Consider the following 20,405-nt stretch of genomic DNA (forward strand, 5'->3'; position numbering starts at 1 on the left):
AAAGGAAATGATATTTAAAGAATTAAGAAGGAAAATAATGACAACAGTAAATGGCACCAACAAGCCAGCATATAGAGATTCTCAATAAAGGATATAAAAATTATCAAAAAGAGCCACATGGAAATCATGGAACTGAAAAGTATGGTATTGGAAATGAAAAATATTGAGGCCTTGGACAGTGGATTCAAAATACAAAGAATCCATGAGTTTGAACCTAGAGCAATAGAAATTATCCACTCTGAAGAACAAATTTTAAAAAACTAAAGAAAAGGAACAGAGTCTACGGCCATACCACCCTGAACGCGCCCGATCTTGTCTGATCTCAGAAGCTAAGCAGGGCCAGGCCTGGTTAGTACTTGGATGGGAGAAAAGGAACAGAGGTTCAAAGGCCCATGGGACATTGTCACATCCCGGAGGAGAGGAGAGAAAGTGGCAGAAAAAATATTTCAAGAAATAACTGCTGAAAACTTCCCAAATATGATGTTTGGTAGAAATTGATAAGGTAATCCTAAAATTCAGAGTAACTCGGATAGCCCATATAATATTGAAAAAGAACAATGTTGAAAGACTTCGTGCTACTTGATTGCAAAACTTCAGTAATCAGAGCATTGTGGCATTGGCATAAGTTAAGGATGGTGCATAGACTGATGGATCAGAATTGAGAGTCTAAAAACACCTGGGTGGCTCAGCGGTTGAGCATCTGCCTTCAGCCTAGGAGGTGATCCTGGGGTCTCCAGATCGAGCCCCATGTTGGGATCCCTGTGTGGATCCTGCTTCTCTCTCTCTATGTCTCTCATGAATAAATAAATAAAATCTAAAAAAAAAAAAAAAGAGAGAGAGAGTCTAGAAATAAATCCTTTTAAACTCAGTTGATTTTTGGCAAAGTGCTGTGACATTTCAGTGGGGGAAAGATTGTCTTTTCAACAAGCGGTACTAGAACAGTTGTTCTCCAGATACAAAAGAAAAGAAGTAAGACCCTTACCTTACAATGTATAAAAATGACCTCACAATAGATATTTAGACAAAATGTAAGAAGTAAAACTACATAAACTTCTAGAAGAAACTGTAGGAGAAGGTCTTTGTAATTTGGGAAAGTTCTAACTCCGAAAGCACTATCTATAAAAGACAACAGTGTCAGTCTTCGGAAGTAAAATACTTTGTTCAGAAAAGACCATGAAGAAAATGAGAAGACAAATCCACAAACTGGCAGAAAAATAGGTCCAGCTCATAGATCTGAACTCTTATAAATCAGGAATAAGACAAGCAACCTAATTTTACAATGGGCAGAGGATTTAATGATTTAATATTTCATCAATTATTAGAAAACAATCAAAACAGCAGGAGATTATTCCACAGCCAGTAGAATGACTACAGTAAACAGGTATGACCATGTTTTGTGGAGGGAGTGGGTAAACTGAAACCCTCCTTCTTTGTTGGTAGAAATGTGAAACAGTACAAGCAGTTTGGAAAATGGTGAGGCAGGTTTTCTTTAAATGAAGCATAAATTTACCATATGACTCACCAGCCCTGCTCTTGATAATCTACCTAAGAGAAATGAAAACAATGAAACATCCCCACAGAACTTGTACATGAATACTCATTGCATTATATACAGTAGTCCCAATAGTGGAAACAAGTGTCCATCAGCCAGTGACTGGAGAAACAATTCCACAGAGCCACAGAATGGACTATAGTTCAGCAATGAAATAGAATTAACCACTGATAGCTGCAACAACATGGATAAACCTCTAGAGTATTACACCAAGTAAAAGGAGGCAGCTAGAAACATCTGCATGTGGCATGATTTCTTTTATGTGGAATGTCCTAGAGACACAAGGCACATTAGTGGATATGCAGGCTGGGGGCTGGGTGTGCAGATCACCTGTGGGCAGGCACATGGGTATTTTGGGGGGTAATGGGAACATCTGAAATGTGACTTGTGGTGGTTGCACAAAATCATTGAATTTACACTTAAAAAAAGTGAATGTTACAGCATATAAATTACACTTCATTACACTGTTGTTCAAAAGTGTGATGCAGGGGCACCCAACTGTGTCAGTCGATGGAGAGTGTGACTAATGAGTTTGAGCCCCTCTTTGGGTGTAGAGATTGCTTTTAGAAAAGGTATAACGTGAGTGTAAGGTTCAGAAGCAACATAAAAATTCTTAAACTGGAAGCTTTGAGTTGTATGCCCTTAAATATTCTTACTTTGAGAGACTTAGAGCAGGTACTCATGAGATGATCTTATGTGACTTTGGTTCTCATTTTAAGTATTCAGGGTAGGATGTTAAAGACCATATAAGGATAGAATGATTTTAAAATGTGAGCAAGAAAATGTAAAAATGAAGACAGTCCCTTTACAGTGAGTGGAGACATGTTAAATGCCCATGTGTGTGTAAGATGGAAAGATTAACTCTCAAGTCATGATCTAAACACAGAGGTTAAATATTTGAGTTATGAAGTCTTTGGCTAAACCAGACTGCTCTAGGTGGTTGCAGTTTATTTAACCTGTAAAGTTACACATATTATTTTAAATGAGAGCATGGATGTATATTGCTAACAAAAGCAATGGAAGTAAATCCATTCGTTGAAAAGATTTCTGAAACACAATTTTATTTTTAATTTTTACTTTTAACTAGAGAAAAATTAAAATGCCATTTTTGGGAATTTGGGGGTTATGAGCAAACAAGCTCATTTTAGGGTCTGAAAAGGTCTGACTGGTGTCTGGATAGGGAGAACTTTTGCCCTTCCTCTTTTGAATCCCTAAGCTGTTGTTCATCTCCCATTTGCCCAGCAGAATTCAGTCTTCGTTTCAGTCCGTTCTCTGTGGTGGTGCATCTGTTAACACAGTCCTCGCCCTGGAAAAGCGCTGGGGAGTATTTTGTCTGGTTCACAGATCTCTGCTTCTGTAGTGACTTCACTCCCCTACTCTCATCTTTCAGAGGCGTATTTAAGGGATTGTCACTGACCTGTAATTTGCCACAGCATTCTGCATCATCTTTTTCATCATAAAAACAAAATTAAATCTCTGTCCAATAAGAGATCACCTCTAAAATAGTGAAAAGAGTTTGGCATTGACAGTCACGAGACTGGAATTGGAATGCTAGGCTCAGTGATGACTAGCCTTGGGGCTGTAGGTGAATGAGTCTTTAAACCATTGTCCTCATTTGTAAAACAGTGAGAGCATCTGCCTAATCACCAAACAGGATGATTGTATCTTTATTGAGAGAATGAATTTGTTAAATTGTACAGTTGTTATTTGTTTTTCTTGTGCCTTGAATGAGCACCACCTCTTTTATCACTATGAAATCAATCTACTTATTTCTTTAAGACTAGTACTTCTTTTTTTAATTTCCAAGTATACTTTTTCTTTGTTCTTCTGGTCTTCCAGGTGACAATTGTTTCAGATGTATTTAGTGTAAAATAGTTAATCAACAGGTATTAAGTTACATTTGCTCTAGGCCATGCATTCTGTGACAGACCCTGTAGGGATCTGCAGAAATGTATGCAAGTTCTTGTCCTTAAGGAACATTTGCTCCTATAGGGAGACAAACATGCATGAAATATTTGGGGGCCCACTGCATGCTGACTTAGCACAGCAGGCCTTAGTATTGTTACCAAGGAAGAGTTCTTGGTTCTTATGGCTGGAAGGAACTTATGAGAGGATTTCATAGAGGTGCTTTCATTCTGCGGAGCCTTCCATGGTTGTCAGGATTTGACCAGAGGAGACCCTGTCAGTGGGGGAACCACATGAGTCAGTGGTTCCACCCCTGGAGGGGCAGGAGCCTAAGGATGATGGCAGGGAATGAGGCTGGGTGGGTTGACAGCAAGCAGAGGGATTTGGGTTCCATATGCTAATTCATGAACAGATATTTTTTGAGCTGCTGTCAGATCTCCAGATGTAAACAAGACCCACATGATAACTGCTTTCATGGAGTTATAATTAAGCAGAGAAGATAAACATTGAATCAGAAATGATAATTATGAAAAGTCTTTATGAAGCAGAACTAGTTCCACCGAGTCAGAGAGGGCTGCCTTGAGGGCTGCCCTGAGGAGATGATCTCTGAACAGGAATTCACTAGTTGAGAAGAATCTTCTAGGCAAAAGAATCCTCAGGTCTGAAGACTCTGAGATGCGGAAAAAGCAATGTGAAAGCATTTGAAATACCAGGAGGAAGGTTTTGCTGAAGGGGGGTGGGTAGGGTAATAGTAAATTAAACTTAAAGGCCTCTTCAGAGTAGACCTGTGCCCAAGGCAAGGACTTAGTTATTAGTCACAGTGAGGATTTTGAAAGACGTGGGAGATGTAGTTCTTGGCCAGTGAGGCCAATGCCACCTAACTTGATTGCCCCCTCGGTCGGTCCCGGCACTGTGCTAGGGGCTCTGTAGCTGTGGGGGTCACACACCTGCCACAGCACAGAGCAGCTCTGCTCCATTGGTGGCTGCTGTCTTAAGCAGCTGGAAAGTTGTATCTGGCTTCTCTGCCATCCAAGTGTGGGCTTGGGAAACCCAGCAGGAAGCAGTGGACGGGGGTGTGGAAGGAACGAGCGGTGGCAAATCGAGCTCCACACAGTGTGTCCCTGCACAACCCCACACCCCCTACACACACCCCTGGCCAGTCCCTCAGGTGAAAAACCTGGAAGCAGGAAGGCCCTGGGACATTGGATGCCTGGCTGAATTCCAATGATGTCCACATTCAGGGTCAGTGAGATGGTAGTTTATAGGAAGATCCTGTTTCAGCCCAGCCAAGTGACACTAAATGGAGGTCTGTCCTGTTACCCTCTGGGAATGGGGTAAGCTTAAACGGCACAGGCTCAGCACACACATCATCTCAGGCCTTCTCAGGCCTCCATCTTTTCAACAGCAGTCCTCTATGTGCCCTAGCGCTTTGCTCTTCTGTTCCTGCTTATACTCCATAGAGAAGCCTTATGCGCTGAGAAGCGCTTGCTATCCTGCCTCATTTGTGTGCTACTGCTCCCTCTCCCTGCACAGATACCCTGCTCTCCCTGTAGGGCAACACTGTCCACATGAGGCTCGAGGGCCCTTGCATCAGAGTCACTGGGTATTCCCCTCCCAACCTACAGCTCCTCATTCAAGGAGTGGACCCAAAGATCCATGTCTTAGCCCTCCCCTGCTCACCTGTCAATTCTGCCCACCCTTCATTTTAGTCAGGAAACCTTAGATTAGCACCTCTCTGTGCTGTGCATTGTGATATGAACTGATATGAATTGGTAAGAGTCTAAGAAAAAAAAGACCTGGATGCGTCCTCAGTTAGTTTCCAACCCGGGGCCTCTGTGATCTCCAGAGCGCCTTCTTGTACCTCCCTGACGGTATTGTCCTTTTCCTGTTATGTTATTATTTGCATACTTGCCAACTTACTTTATGTGAAAGTGTGTGTCTTATCTTTCTGTTCTCTGCAGTGGGTCAGCAGAACGCTTTGACCAAAATAAATGTGTACAGCACTGGAATGATTTCATTAAGATGCTTAGTTTTATCGAGCTTTCCTTCCATTTGAGGATAGGATTTATAACTGACTTAAAAAATTACACATTGTTAAGTATTTCATTTTCTTGCTTTGTTAACGATGTTCTAAGAGCTTGCCTGTGTTTGTTCTACTGAATGTCCTTCGCTTAGTGCCTGAAGGACATCTTTCCCAGTGCAGTGTCCATGACATCATTGACAGGAAAGACAGCTCAATTTGTGGTTTGATTTGTTACCTCTAGTTAGCTGAATGAGTTCTTTGTAATGTAGTTAGCGGATGTGTGGTAGTATAAAAGGGAAGTTATGGGCTCTTGGGTAGTTCAAAATAATATACATTTGTCTGAAAGTTAAGGATTTATCTTCTTGGACTTTAAAAATTTATATAGGCTTTACTGTTATTATTTACCAGTCTTAAATTGTGTCAGACCATTGTCAAGTTGGGAATCTCTTACAGTTTTATCTGTGTGTCTGTAAGAATCTGTGGACATTCTTTCCATTGTTAGTAGGAAAATGTAATTTAGATAAGGATGCTACCAAACAATAATGTTATGTTGCTTTTCAGTCTTGGTATCAATCAGCAGTATCAAATGCTTCTCACTGTTCCTTTGGCTGGTTGAACAGAATTAGTTGAATGGCCCTTTACCTTCTTTTTTCCATCATATTTTCTTAAAAAAAAAAACAAAACTTACATACCTCTATATTTATTATCAAGCAATAAATAGAAAACATCACACTTTGTACAATATAAAAAATTCACCTTGTGAATATAAAAAATGACTTTATGAAAGCAAATAAAGATTAATCATAAACATATTGAGAAATATCTTTAAATATCAATAATTTGGGCCACATTGTGTCAATTTGGTGTCTTTATCCTAAAAACTCATCAAGAAAATAGGCATACTATTGTTTAGTGTTTAAAGTTTTTTGGTTCTAATTGAATATGGATTTAATTACTGTAGATGAAAAGATGAAGCCTGTAGTTTAAATGAACTGCTATGACAGAAAGTCAGAGTTTAAGTTGTATGTATCTTTTTGCCTGAGTTACAAATATTTCTCCTGTATCTCCCATGTGATGATCCATACACTTTTTTTAATAAATTTATTTTTTATTGGTGTTCAATTTACCAACATACAGAATAACACCCAGTGCTCATCCCGTCAAGTGCCCCCCTCAGTGCCCGTCACCCATTCACCCCCACCCTCCTCCCCTTCCACCACCCCTAGTTCGTTTCCCAGAGTTAGGAGTCTTTATGTTCTGTCTCCCTTTCTGATATTTCCCACACATTTCTTCTCCCTTCCCTTATATTCCTTTTCACTATTATTTATATTCCCCAAATAAATGAGAACGTATAATGTTTGTCCTTCTCCGATTGACTTACTTCATTCAGCATAATACCCTCCAGTTCCATCCACGTTGAAGCAAATGGTGGGTATTTGTCATTTCTAATGGCTGAGTGATATTCCATTGTATACATAAACCACATCTTTATCCATTCATCTTTCGATGAACACCGAGGCTCCTTCCACAGTTTGGCTATTGTGGCCATTGCTGCTATAAACATTGGGGTGCAGGTGTCCCGGCGTTTCATTGCATCTGTATCTTTGGGACAAATCCCCAACAGTGCAATTGCTGGGTCGTAGGGCAGGTCTATTTTTAACTCTTTGAGGAACCTCCACACAGTTTTCCAGAGTGGCTGCACCAGTTCACATTCCCACCAACAGTGTAAGAGGGTCCCCTTTTCTCCACATCCTCTCCAACATTTGTGGTTTCCTGCCTTGTTAATTTTCCCCATTCTCACTGGTGTGAGGTGGTATCTCATTGTGGTTTTGATTTGTATTTCCCTGATGGCAAGTGATGCAGAGCCTTTTCTCATGTGCATGTTGGCCATGTCTATGTCTTCCTCTGTGAGATTTCTCTTCATGTCTTTTGCCCATTTCATGATTGGATTGTTTGTTTCTTTGGTATTGAGTTTAAGAAGTTCTTTATAGATCTTGGAAACTAGCCCATTATCTGATATGTCATTTGCAAATATCTTCTCCCATTCTGTAGGTTGTCTTTTAGTTTTGTTGACTGTGTCCTTTACTGTGCAGAAGCTTCTTATCTTGATGAAGTCCCAATAGTTCATTTTTGCTTTTGTTTCTTTTGCCTTCGTGGATGTATCTTGCAAAAAGTTACTGTGGCTGAGTTCAAAAAGGGACATTAAAGGCATTCAAATTGGCAAAGAAGAAGTCAAACTCTCCCTCTTCGCAGATGACATGATACTCTACATAGAAAACCCAAAAGCCTCCACCCCAAGATTGCTAGAACTCATACAGCAATTTGGCAGCGTGGCAGGATACAAAATCAATGCCCAGAAATCAGTGGCATTTCTATACACTAACAATGAGACTGAAGAAAGAGAAATTAAGGAGTCAATCCCATTTACAATTGCACCCAAAAGCATAAGACACCTAGGAATAAACCTAACCAAAGAGGTAAAGGATCTATACCCTAAAAACTATAGAACACTTCTGAAAGAAATTGAGGAAGACACAAAGAGATGGAAAAATAGTCCATGCTCATGGATTGGCAGAATTAATATTGTGAAAATGTCAATGTTACCCAGGGCAATATACACGTTTAATGCAATCCCTATCAAAATACCATGGACTTTCTTCAGAGAGTTAGAACAAATTATTTTAAGATTTGTGTGGAATCAGAAAAGACCCCGAATAGCTAGGGAAATTTTATTTTTTTTATTTTTTTTTAATTTATGATAGTCACAGAGAGAGAGAGAGGCGCAGAGACACAGGCAGAGGGAGAAGCAGGCTCCATGCACCGGGAGCCCGATATGGGATTCGATCCCGGGTCTCCAGGATCGCGCCCTGGGCCAAAGGCAGGCGCCAAACCGCTGCGCCACCCAGGGATCCCCCAGGGGAATTTTAAAAAAGAAAACCGTATCTGGGGGCATCACAATGCCAGATGTCAGGTTGTACTACAAAGCTGTGGTCATCAAGACAGTGTGCTACTGGCACAAAAACAGACACATAGATCCATGGAACAGAATAGAGAACCCAGAAGTGGACCCTGAACTTTATGGTCAACTAATATTCGATAAAGGAGGAAAGACTATCCACTGGAAGAAAGTCTCTTCAATAAATGGTGCTGTAAAAATTGGACATCCACATGATCCATACAGTTTTAAGAAAATTCAGAAGTATCAAAAAAAAATCTAAAACTGAAACACTTAATGGAACAGAATAGGAAACCCAGAAATAAACCCACAACTATATGATCAATTAATCTGACAAAACAGAAGACTACCCAATGGGAAAAGTCTCTTCAACAATTGGTATTGGGAAAACTGGACCACTCTCCTATACCATACACAAAAATAAATTCAAAATAGATACAGAAGACCTAAATGTGAGACCTGAAACCCTAAAAATCCTAGAAGAGGATACAGGCAGTAACTTCTTTAACATTGGCTGTAGCAACTTTTTTCTAGGTAGGTCTCCTGAGGCAAGGGAAACAAAAGAAAAATAAACTATTGGGAGTTCATCAAAATAAAAAACTTCTGCACAGCAACAGAGACAATAGAGAAAACTAAAAGGCAACCTACTTAGTGGGAGAACATATTTGCAAATGACATATCAGATAAAGAGCCAGTATCCAAAATATGTAAAGGACTCATAAAACTCAACACCTGAAAAAAAAATAATCTAATTTAAAAATGAACAAAAGACATTAATAGCCATTTCTCTAGAAAAGACCTACATACAGATGGCTAACAGATACATGAAAAAATGCTCAACATCATTCATCATCGGGACATGTAAATCAAAACTACAAGGCATCACCTCACACCTGTTAGAATGGCTAAACATGACAACTTAAGAAACAACAGGTGTTTGTGAGGATACGGAGAAAGGGGAACCCTCCTACATGGTTAGTGGGAATGTAAACTGGTGCAGCTAGTCTGGAAAACAGTAAGGGAGTTCCTCAAAAACTTAAAAATAGAGCTACCTTATGATCCCACAGTCACACTACTGGGTGTTTACCCAAAGAATGTAAGAACACTAATTATAAGGGATACATGTCGCCTTGTTTATAGCAGGGCTATTTATAATACCCACTCTATGGGAACAGCCTAAGTGTCCGTCGACTAATGAATGGATAAAGAAGAGTTGGTATATACATACAATGGAATATTAATCATTAAAAAGAATGAAATCTTGCCATTTGCAATGACATGGATCAAGCTGAGAATATGATGCTAAGTGAAATGAATCAGAAAAAGACAAATACCATGTGATTTCACTCATATTGGAATTTAAGAAACAAAGGAGCAAAGGGGGGAGGAAGAGACAAACCAAGAAACAAACTCTTAACTACAGAGAACACGTTGATGGTCATGGGACCGGGGCTGGGGGGGTGGGGCGCAGGGAGTAGGGGATGGGGTTAAAGAGAGCACTTATGATGAGCACCTGGTGTTGTATGGAATTCTTCAGTTCCTACCTGAAATTAATATAACATCATATGTTTACTGGAATTAAAAACTGGAAAAAAAAAAACATTTAAGCCATAGCTTTTTATTTATTTATTTTTATTTTTTTTAAGCCATAGCTTTTTAAAAATAAAAGTTGCTTATAAAAAATCACTGCTGATGGTTCTGTTCAAAAACCACTCCAAAAGGTTTTCCTCTGTGTGTCTGAATCTTAATTGAAGTGTAAGTGAAGAGCCTATCCATCTGCCAGAGGCCTGAGACAGTTTGTCCCCTCGCCTTCCTGTCCAACTCCTACCTTGCAGGCTCTGGCTCCTGAGAGGGTGGCTTCAGCTCCTCACTTGGTTTGCCATATCTTCCGTGTGCTTATCTTTCCTCACCAACAGCCGAAGAGAGGAGGAAGCCAAAAGAATGTAAAGGATCAGCAGAGGTGTAGAATACTGGCTTTGAAACCAAGTCCGTAGTTTACAGGATGAGAGACATGGTTTTACCTGATGGCTGTCCCCTTGCTGGTGGTCAGGATGTGCTGGAGCCCTCCCGGAGTGGGCCACACAGGCAGAGCTGCCAGGGCAGGTGCCGCGGCCTGGCCAGTGGCATGCCCCAGGGTGCTCTGCACTTTGTGTTTGTCAGAATGAAGCAGGAGTAAGAGATATTTGAGGCAGAAGAATCCTTTGTTCTGCAGGACTGTCGTCTGCATTACATAACATCCAGCCTCCCCGCCCTGTGCCTACGAAATGCCAATGACAGCTCTCCATGTGTGCAGCAGCAAATAGTCCTTCCCCAAAGTTTGTGATCAGCACTCCCCGAGAGGCTTTTTCTGCCCCCACATTGAGACCCACTGTCACCTTCCAGGTCTCTGGTACCTGTAGAGGAGGAATGGGAGAATGATAAAGGAAAGGCAGGGGAACTTGTATGTTTACCCACAGAGTAGTGCTTCCAGGGCTCTTAGGTCCTCCTGCTATTTCTATGTCCCACCTGCCGTCCTTTCCCTGTCAACATAAGTCAACTTTATCATGAGTTCTCTCATCACTCACTTATTCTGAAAATGTCTTTTTCTGCTGCCATTTTTCAAGGACATAGACACAAATTTCTGAGCTGACGGCACTTGGCTTTCAGCACTTTAAAAAGTATTATTATTTTGTTTTCTAGCCTCCATTCTTCCTAATGAAAGAGTGTTCTCTTTTATGTAATGTCTTTTTTTTTAGGTAAATTGTATTTTTTTAGAATAGCTTTACAGAAAAATTGCAAAGACAGTACAAAGAATGCTGCTGGTTTCCCTTACTGACATCTTACATTAGTATGTCACACGTGTGATAATTAATGACCAAATCAGCCTACATACATTGTCATTAAAGACTTCCTTAGTTTTTACATAATATCCTTTTTCTTTGCCAGTATCCCATCTGGGAGGGGGTGTCATTGGGTCTCCTTTGTCTCTGGCTGTGAGAGTTGCATAGACTTCCCTTGTTTTTGACATTTTTGAGGCCTACTGGTCAGATATTCTGTAGCATGTCCTTCAACTGGAATTTGATGCCTTTCTAATTATTAGACTAAGGTTATGGGACTTTAAGAGGAAGATGACAGGGACTCTGAGAGGAAGATCACAGGAGTGCAGCATCACTCTCAGTATCTTATCCAGGATACATACTATCAACATGTACTACATGTACTATCAACAACAGGTTGACTGTTGTTGTAGACCTTGATCACCTGGCTGATTGTTGAGTGTTTTTCAGGCTTCTCCCCTGCAAGCTTGTTTCTCTTCCATACAGTAATCTTTAGAAGGAAATCACTGTGCACAGACCACATATGAAGAGTATTACTTATTTGGAATTACTTTGCATGGATGATTTGGGTTTTCTCCACTTACTAATTTATTCAGTCATTTATTTATATCAGTATGGACTTGTGGATATTTATTTTATACTCTGTTATAATACCGTACTACTTGGTTTATTTTTGTTCCTCAGACTATTCCATCCTTGGCAATTGGGAGCGCTTTCACTTGGCTTCTCTGTCCCTTGACATGCACCCATTACCAAGGACATTGATTTTTTGTTTTTGAGCACTTTCTTCCTTTGTGGTGCTATGAGATACTCTAGGCTCATCTTGTATGTACTTCCTGTCCCGGTCCTAGAATCAGCCATTTTCTCCCAGGAACCCTGGTTTCTGTTGATGAGAAAATGGTATTAGAAACCAAGCTCTGGGTGTTAGATGTGCTTGTTACTATTGCAGTTTTGTTTCCCCTGGGCCCTCCCAGCTGACAGAGCAAGGGAATACATGCGTGTATACCACATGTATCCAGAAATACTTCTGTATGTAGTTCTCTGTATCTGTATTAAGCTAAGAGTGAATCCATACCCATGCCTCCAACTCTAATCCATGACCACATGGATTGTTCTAGCCTCCTCCGCTTGCTTGCCTGTAAACTCCCACTCCAACTGTGAGAAACCTGGCTCCCACCACCCACCGTCCATTTTCTCAGTGAATTCACTGAGCTCTCAGACATCCAGATTCTTAGATGTAAAGAACAGGTCTGCAGGCTTTTAGAGCACTGGTGCTTGGTGCATATCTTCTCTGGGCAGAATGCCTCCTTCCTCCCGTTTAAAATGCTTCTATCAAAAATTTGTAAGGAAACATAAATGTAAGCATCTTAACTTGAAAATGACATGAAACTAGGTAGATCTTGGAATACATAGAACAATAAAAAGAAGCTATTCGTTAAGTTAACCTGCAGATGGGTTCAAAAAATAACAAGAGTTGTGGAGACTTGGCTTAAGTAACAGGTCAGGCAGAGGATCCCTGGGAACCTTCTATCCTGTAAGCCCTGCATGCACTAATGTGTCCCATGGTTGCCAAAAAATATATTGAAAGCCTGGGCTGTATCTCGTGAACATAATATTCAGATATAGGGAGAGGTTAGCTTCATGCTGCTCTTGGTATTGGATGTGTTGTATTCATTTTTAGCATTTTATTTTTAATAAAGACATTGAGGGGCGCCTGAGTGGCTCAGTCAGTTAAGCAGCTGCCTTTGGCTCAGGTCAGGATCTCAGGGTCCTGGGATCAAGTCCTTCATTAAGCTGCTTGCTCAGTGGGGAGCCTGCTTCTCCCTCAAACTCTCCCTCTGCCTGCCACGTGTGTGTGTGTATGCTCACATACTCTCTCTCTCTCAAATAAATAAAATATATTTTAAAAATAAAGACATTGAAAAACTGATGTCCACAAAAGAACAGGATTGAAAAAATCTGTAACCCCTGTTTTACCATTTGGAATTTGAGCATGAAAATGAATAATGACAGTAATGATTTCAATAGCCCATTAAATAATACAGGAAACATGAGTTCATAGTAATCTAAAAAGTAAAAGAATATATTGAAATTTTGATGAGGAATGAAGTATTTACCAAGTCTCAGAGTACCTCCCCCATAGAATACATGCTAATGACAAAGGGGAAAGAGTGACTTGGCAGTGGAGATGCCTGCAAAACATCCCTTTTACAAACCACATGATCAGAATGAGCTTCCTCAGCACTGGGATGTATCCTGACTGTGCGCCACCCATTAGCACGCAGTGAAACAGCACAGCGTCCCTTCTTTGGGTGTTGCTGCCAGAAGTGCATGACCTAAATCTAGCCCCGAGGAAACACCAGAGAAATCCGGAAGGAGGGGCATTCTACGCAGTAACCAGGCTGTATGTAATCTTCTAAGTGTCAAGGTCATGGACATCCAGACTGGCAGAGACTGAAGGCATGACGACTGAGGGCAGCGCATGTGGCTCCGATCCGGATCTGCCCTGAGGGATATTGTTGGCAGGCTGGGGACACTTGGATGGTCTCAGATGAGGCAGTAGTAATGCATCAGTGTTCATTTCCCAGGTTGAGAGTCTGTACTCTGTTTATAAATGGTGTGTGTTTGTAGGAGAATACACATTAAATGTTTGGAGGGGATGACACATTGTGCCAGTAACTTAGTCTTCAGTGGTTTGGGGAAAAGAGGTTTTTATATAATACTTCAGCTTTTCTGTGTTAGGTTCTTTAAAGGTATTTTTAAATGAATGATTTGGGGCTCTGGGAGTAGTGAACGTGAAGACAAGTCCAGGTGGAGTACAGAGAAGATGTCTTTGACTATCTTAACAAAGGACTGTTGCATAGAGAAGGATTTTCCTCCATTCTGGGACCTACAGCTTGAAGTCAGGGTGTTTCTCATATTTGACGACATCTGATAGTTTGTTTCTGTCATGATACATGCAAGTAATGATGCACCTGATGCCTGTGTTATTGTGCACCATCGATAAGAGAAATATAGTTTATATATTTGGTGGTGCTTCTTGAGTGAAGAGAACAAAGAGCTATGAATGGGCATTTAGAAATCAAGATTTTAAAAAAAAAAAAAAAAAAAAAAAGAAATCAAGATTTTTGGGATCCCTGGGTGGCTCAGCTGTTTAGCGCCTGCCTTTGGCCCAGGGCGTGATCCTGGGGTCCCAGGATCAAGTCCCGCGTCGGGCTCCCTGCATGGGGCCTGCTTCTCCCTCTGCCTGTGTCTCTGTCTCTCTCTCTCTCTCTATGTCTATCATGAATACATAAATAAATAAATAAAATAAAATAAAATAAAATAAATCAAGATTTTTATTCTAAGGAAGACCTTCCTAATTCTTAAAACTACCTGTGGATAGAATTAGCTGCCTAAAAATGGTCAGGAAGTTACTTGTATTGTGTTCAGGATGACCCCCAAGAACTCTCTTAGCTGAAAGATTGTGTGGTCTCTGCTGACTGGTATGGTCTCTCTGGGTGTCCCCCTCCCTCCCTCTCTGCCCACTTTTGAGTAGCTCAGGAATCATCATGTGACTTGGGAGTCTCTGTGGCTCACCCGAATGTAGGCCTTGGGCAGGACATGGAGGTTCACCTTCAGCACTCTTACAAGCTGATCAGCAATGTGCTGACTGGGGATGCAGCTGGATGCCATGCTGCTAGTGTTTTCTTGATTCAGTACAGCAGCTTCATTCTTGTGCTACATACACACTTCCCTGCCTATCACTTCCCCATGCTCATTGGAGGCCTGGACTCCTGGCTCACTTACCTACACGCAGCCCTGCATTATCCCAACCAGCCTCAGGATCCACCTAAAACCCATGCTCAGGTATCTTCCCAGATTCAGTGCATCTCTGGTCTCATGTCCAGTGTCTTGGTCTCTGACCATTGCTTCCTCCCTTGCTTTCCTCTCAGAGATCTCCTCCTGACTTTTGTTTTTGTTGAAGCTTCCAGGTCCTTGAGCTCTCGATCCATTCTCTTCCAGGTCTCCTCCTCCAGGCGTCATGCTTCCATTCCAGTTGGATTGGATGAGCCACTGTTTCAGTCAGTGTGACCAACAGCTTCATTTGGGCAGCGAAGAGTGTCTCCTGTCACATGACTGTTACCTTTAGGCCCATTTGGCTCCCAAAATGCTTTGAACGTCAGGTTAAGAAATTTGGACTTTATTTCGTTGACCTAAGGGATGAAGGCTTTTTCTTTCTTTCTTTTTTTCTTTTTTTTAAATTTGATGTTGAAGTATGGTTGACATACAGCCTTATCTTAGTTTTGGGTGTACAACATGATGATCTGACAATTCTATACATGACTCTATGCTCACCACAAGTATAGTTGTCATCTATCACCACACAGAGTTACTACAGCGTTCTGGGTGTGTTCCCTATGTATGCCATACTTCTCATCTCTATGACCTCCCTTATTTTATCACTGGAACTTGTACAGCTCAATCCCCTTCACCTATTTCACCCATCCCACCTCCACCCCTTTGTATTTAAGAGTCTAGTGTGTGTTTGCTCATTTGTTTTTTTAAATTCCACATATGAGTGAAATCATGTGGCATTTGTCTCTCTCTGCCTGACTGATTTCACTTAGCATACCACCCTCTGGGCCCATTCATGTTGTCTCAAATATCAGAGGCTTTGAACAGAGTGAGATGACAAATTAGGTTTTAGAAAAACACTGACAGGTCTCAGCAGGAGGTTGTAGTTGATACAACCTGTCATCTACATCTGTCAGAATTAAAGCTGTACTCATTTCATAAAAGAACATAGCATATCTTTTCTTTTCCCCCTTGAGTTATTTAAGGGGGGTCAAAGAAGAGAAGAGTGAGTACTGGATTTGCAGAAGGGAGAGTATTACAGACAGACATTTGAGGAGGACTGGAGGCCACGGGAGGGAGAGTCGAGAGGGCCTCGGGCCATTCATGAGCAGACTCACTGAGGCCCAGCCACTCAGGGTGCAGTTCATCTGTACAGCCTGATGGAGAGTTACAAAAAATCCCTGGGGGAAAAAAAAAAAATCCCTGGGTACTACCCACCTGTTCCCCCCACCCCCCCACAGCAGCCATTCTAGAACTTGAAAGCAATTTTAATTCTTTCATCTAAAGTTTGTAGTATTCTGTTTTACATATAAAAATAGGCCATTGAATTCTATAGGAATAAATCTGACACCATTGATAGTAACCTACCAGAAGTTATGAAAATATCGCCACAGATGCTTAATGTGGGAATACAGCATCTCTCTGAACTTTTTTTTATGGGAGATTTACTAAGATCATCTAAGAGCTTGAAAGGTGATTTGAACTTAACGAACACCTTCATCTGTTAAGGACTAAAACCTCTGCAAAATGGGATTTTGTACAGAGATGTTGTTTTCTTTCTTTTTTTTTTTTTTTAAAGATTTTATTTATTTATTTATGATAGTCACACAGAGAGAGAGAGAGAGGCAGAGACACAGTCAGAGGGAGAAGCAGGCTCCATGCAGGGAGCCCGACGTGGGACTCGATCCCGGGTCTCCAGGATCGTGCCCCGGGCCAAAGGCAGGCGCCAAACCGCTGCGCCACCCAGGGATCCCTGTTGTTTTCTTTAAAAAAAAAAAAAAAAAAAAAAAGGATGGTAAGCTTACAGTAAAAAGGTAAAGCAGCATACAGTAAAAGCACCTCTCTCCACTTGTGGCTGGTGCCTCAGACAGCTTATTTGTTTTCTTCCTGGATCTGCCTCTCTAGGGTAAAAGTATCCACTGCCCAGCTGCACAGGGCTTGCCCTGAGATTCCACCTCAGGAGCCAGGAAAAAGGCGAGTATTGGTTTCTAACACCTTCTTGCTGGGAGGACTCGCTGAGCTAAAGTACTTGTCCTTGTGAAAGCCGGGAGGCCTATGTTGGTCAGCAGGTGCATGCTTCCCGTGGTGGTCTGGAGGAATTCATGAGAGGGAGTTCTAGAATTCTGTTACAACAGTTCTGTATCAGATTTCAGTTTCCTGAATGTTATACATGAATTGTGTCCTTGTGATTAGGTGATAATGATGAAGTATTTAGGGAGGAAATGACATAACTTGTAACTGTTCTGGGGGTTTGGAAATTCTCAAAAGAAAAAGGAATTTTTTAAAGAAAGGCAGAGGTGGGAGAGGAGAACAGAATTGTTGAATAAAGTAGCCAGACTCAAGCGGTGAGAACAGATTCACGTTAAAGAGAAGTGGAGAAAGTTTTAAGAAAATAAGTGAAAGTAGGGATTGTAGTAGATTTTTATTTATTTGTCATCTCTGATAAATTAATCCTGGCTGCTGGGCATGTTGAAATGTGTGAGATTCTGAGGCCATGTCTGACTTATTAGCAGTGTTGGCCAAGGGGTTAGGATTCAGGTTGGTGGTGGTGGATGCTCCAAATATTATTTGTCATCTCTCCTTGAGTGTTTACATCATGATAGTCTAATAAGTCTTTAATTCTTACCGGTCACTACCTGACCTAACCCTGTTTTTATCCTGAAGCTTGTACTTTCTCTGGCATTACTATCCCCCAACCTCCCACCCCCAGAAGCGGGGCCAGGGCTTCTTAGATCTTTAAAAGTCAAGTGGTAGGGGCATCCTTAAATCAGGGTCTGTGAACCCAGATCAGCTTTAGGAGTGTGAGGAGACCCATGAACATCCCCTGAAATTAGCAGAATAGGGACTTTTCTTGTAGGAGGGCTCTCCTGTCATCAGATTCTCTAACTGATTTGCAGGCAGAAATGGTTAAAAACCTAGTGGCTTGAGTAGTATTCTGACAGCCTTCTTCATTCTGCTTGAAGAGCAGTGCTTGAGCCTCCTTTCCTGTCCTGCTGGCAGTCTCTTCCTCTGCACCAGCCTGCTGAGGCTACCTGCATGGGCTCCTCTCTCCAACCCCTTCACGCTTCTCCTTTGGCTCAGGGCGCCTGGCTAGCTCAGTCTGTTGAGCGTCCGACTCTTGTTCTCAGCCCAGGTCAGGACCTCAGGGTTGTGAGTTCAAGCACCATGTTGGTTTCCATGCTCAACATGGAGCCTACTTAAAAAAAAAAAAAATTCTCCTTTGCTCTTTCTTTAAAAATGGATGTACCTTTTATTCATTACTTTGTTTAGCCTTTTTTTCTAATTGAATTGTATTTGGATTCTCCTTTGCTTTTTGAGGGTAAATGCAGTTTTCACATAATCAAGAACAAGTATAAAGAGGAAAAAACCCTCTTGTGTGTCTCCTGTACTATTCATACACAATGGTTCTGTGATACTTCTGGTCACCAAGGCCCACCATATGTGGGCCTTTCCCCTATTTGAAGCAATTCTCAGCCATACCAGCTGAGTGTCCTAGAATTCAGTTGAATTCCAACCCTGTCTACCTGGAGTTCACATCAGATCCCACAAGCTAATGGCTCAGTCCCAGGAGGCTGCCTCCTCCCCACTCCACTTCAAAGCCAACCAAAAGTCCCAGGTTGTCACCTGTACTTCTGACTGACCAGCCAGTCAAGGTTCCCACAACCCCCTCATAGTGTCCAAAACATTGTTAGAATGGCTCACAGAACTCAAGGAAACACATTTACTGGTTTATTATAAAGGTTATAATAAAGTATACAGGTGAATGGCCAGCCAAAGATGCATGGGGTAAGATATGTGCAAAGAGGCTCTCTGGCTTGCCACCGTCCCAGCACCTGCATGTGTTCACCAACACATAAGTTCTCCAGACCCCACTCTTATAGGTTTTTATGGAGAATTCATCACATAGACATGATCCTATTAACTCAACGTCCAACTCCTCTCCCTTCCCCAGAGAATGGAGTGGATGGGCTTAAAGTTCTAGACTTTTCCTCATGGCCCTCCAAGAGTCACCTCATTAGAACAGAAGACTCTCCTGTCACCCAGGAAGTTCAAGGAATTATTTGGGAGCTCAGTGTCAGGATCCAAGACCAGATATCAGAACAAAAGATGCTTCTAATGCTCTTACCACTTAGGAAATTGCCGAGGGTTTTTAGGAGCTTTGTGCTAGGAACCGGGCCAGACCAATAATATCTGTTTTCTCTTATTTCACAGCAAGTAAATTTTCTGACTTTCAAAAGTGAACATTAGAGTAAGGGGTGCCTGGCTGGCTCAGTCGGTAGAGCAGGTGACTCTTAATCTCGGGGTTATGAGTTCGAGCCCCACATTGGGTGTAGCACTTACTTAAGAATGAAATCTTTAAAAACAAAAAAAGGTGGGGATCCCTGGGTGGCGCAGCAGTTTGGCGCCTGCCTTTGGCCCAGGGCGCGATCCTGGAGACCCGGAATAGAATCCCACGTCGGGCTCCCGGTGCATGGAGCCTGCTTCTCCCTCTGCCTGTGTCTCTGCCTCCCTCTCTCTCTCTCTCTCTCTCTCTGTGTGTGACTATCATAAATAAAATTCAAAAAAAATTAAAAAAAATAATTAAAAAACAAAAAAAGGTGAACATTAGATCATCTTTGATCATAGTACGTGCTCAATAAATACCATTGAGTGGATGGTTGAAATAATTAAATGCTTCTTTTCCCAAACAGCTTTCCAGTTGAAATTAGGTGGTATTCACTTAATGTTCTTTGAACAAGTGATATTGTGTGCATCGGTTTCCCCTGGCTACCTGTGCAGCTTGCCCTGCTCCTCTTCCAGCTCGAGTCTTCAAGAGGAAGCCTCAGAACTGGTTTCTAAAACTCTTTGTACCTGATGCGATTATAAAGCAATGAGACTGATTGTCATGTGTCGGTTGTGGGATCCGTCTCAGTTACTTTATAGCCGTGCCTGGTACCTAACACCGCACACCACTGCCTGTTGAACAGCATTTTAAAAGCACAGACCTAAGATTTCTGAATGGCAAATTTTAAATGATTTTGCATTATTTTATGATTTTCTGTAACTTACTGACCAGAACTTTTACTTCAGAAAGGTAAACAAGATGTTAATTTTGTTGCTTGCTTTAATTTTGCAGTTTTCTTTTTGTTTTTAGGATTTTTTTTGAATCTGTATTCTGATAAAATGTCTGGGACAATTTTGAATAAGGTAATATAAAAGGTGTATGTTCCATTGGGTTAAATGCTTCATGAAACTTAATTATTAAATTTCTTTTCAGTTACCTGAGGCCTTTTGACTGCATGGGAGAACAAGGGTGGTTCTTTTTAGTTAAATATG

The 20,405-nt window shown here is 41.4% G+C and overlaps 1 protein-coding gene and 1 non-coding gene across 4 annotated transcripts in view; both read left to right on the forward strand.

The window, feature by feature from the left end:
• Nucleotides 1–20,405, forward strand: part of RNF130 (ring finger protein 130) — a 138,095-nt gene that overhangs the window by 39,419 nt on the left and 78,271 nt on the right. The window lies entirely within an intron of this gene.
• On the forward strand, nt 19,935–20,026 carry MIR340 (microRNA mir-340). Its single transcript, NR_049481.1, has one exon. It is a non-coding gene; the product is annotated as a microRNA mir-340 (primary transcript).

This window comes from Canis lupus, chromosome 11 (genome assembly GCF_011100685.1).
Source record: "Canis lupus familiaris isolate Mischka breed German Shepherd chromosome 11, alternate assembly UU_Cfam_GSD_1.0, whole genome shotgun sequence".
Classification (NCBI taxonomy): Eukaryota; Metazoa; Chordata; class Mammalia; order Carnivora; family Canidae; genus Canis; species Canis lupus.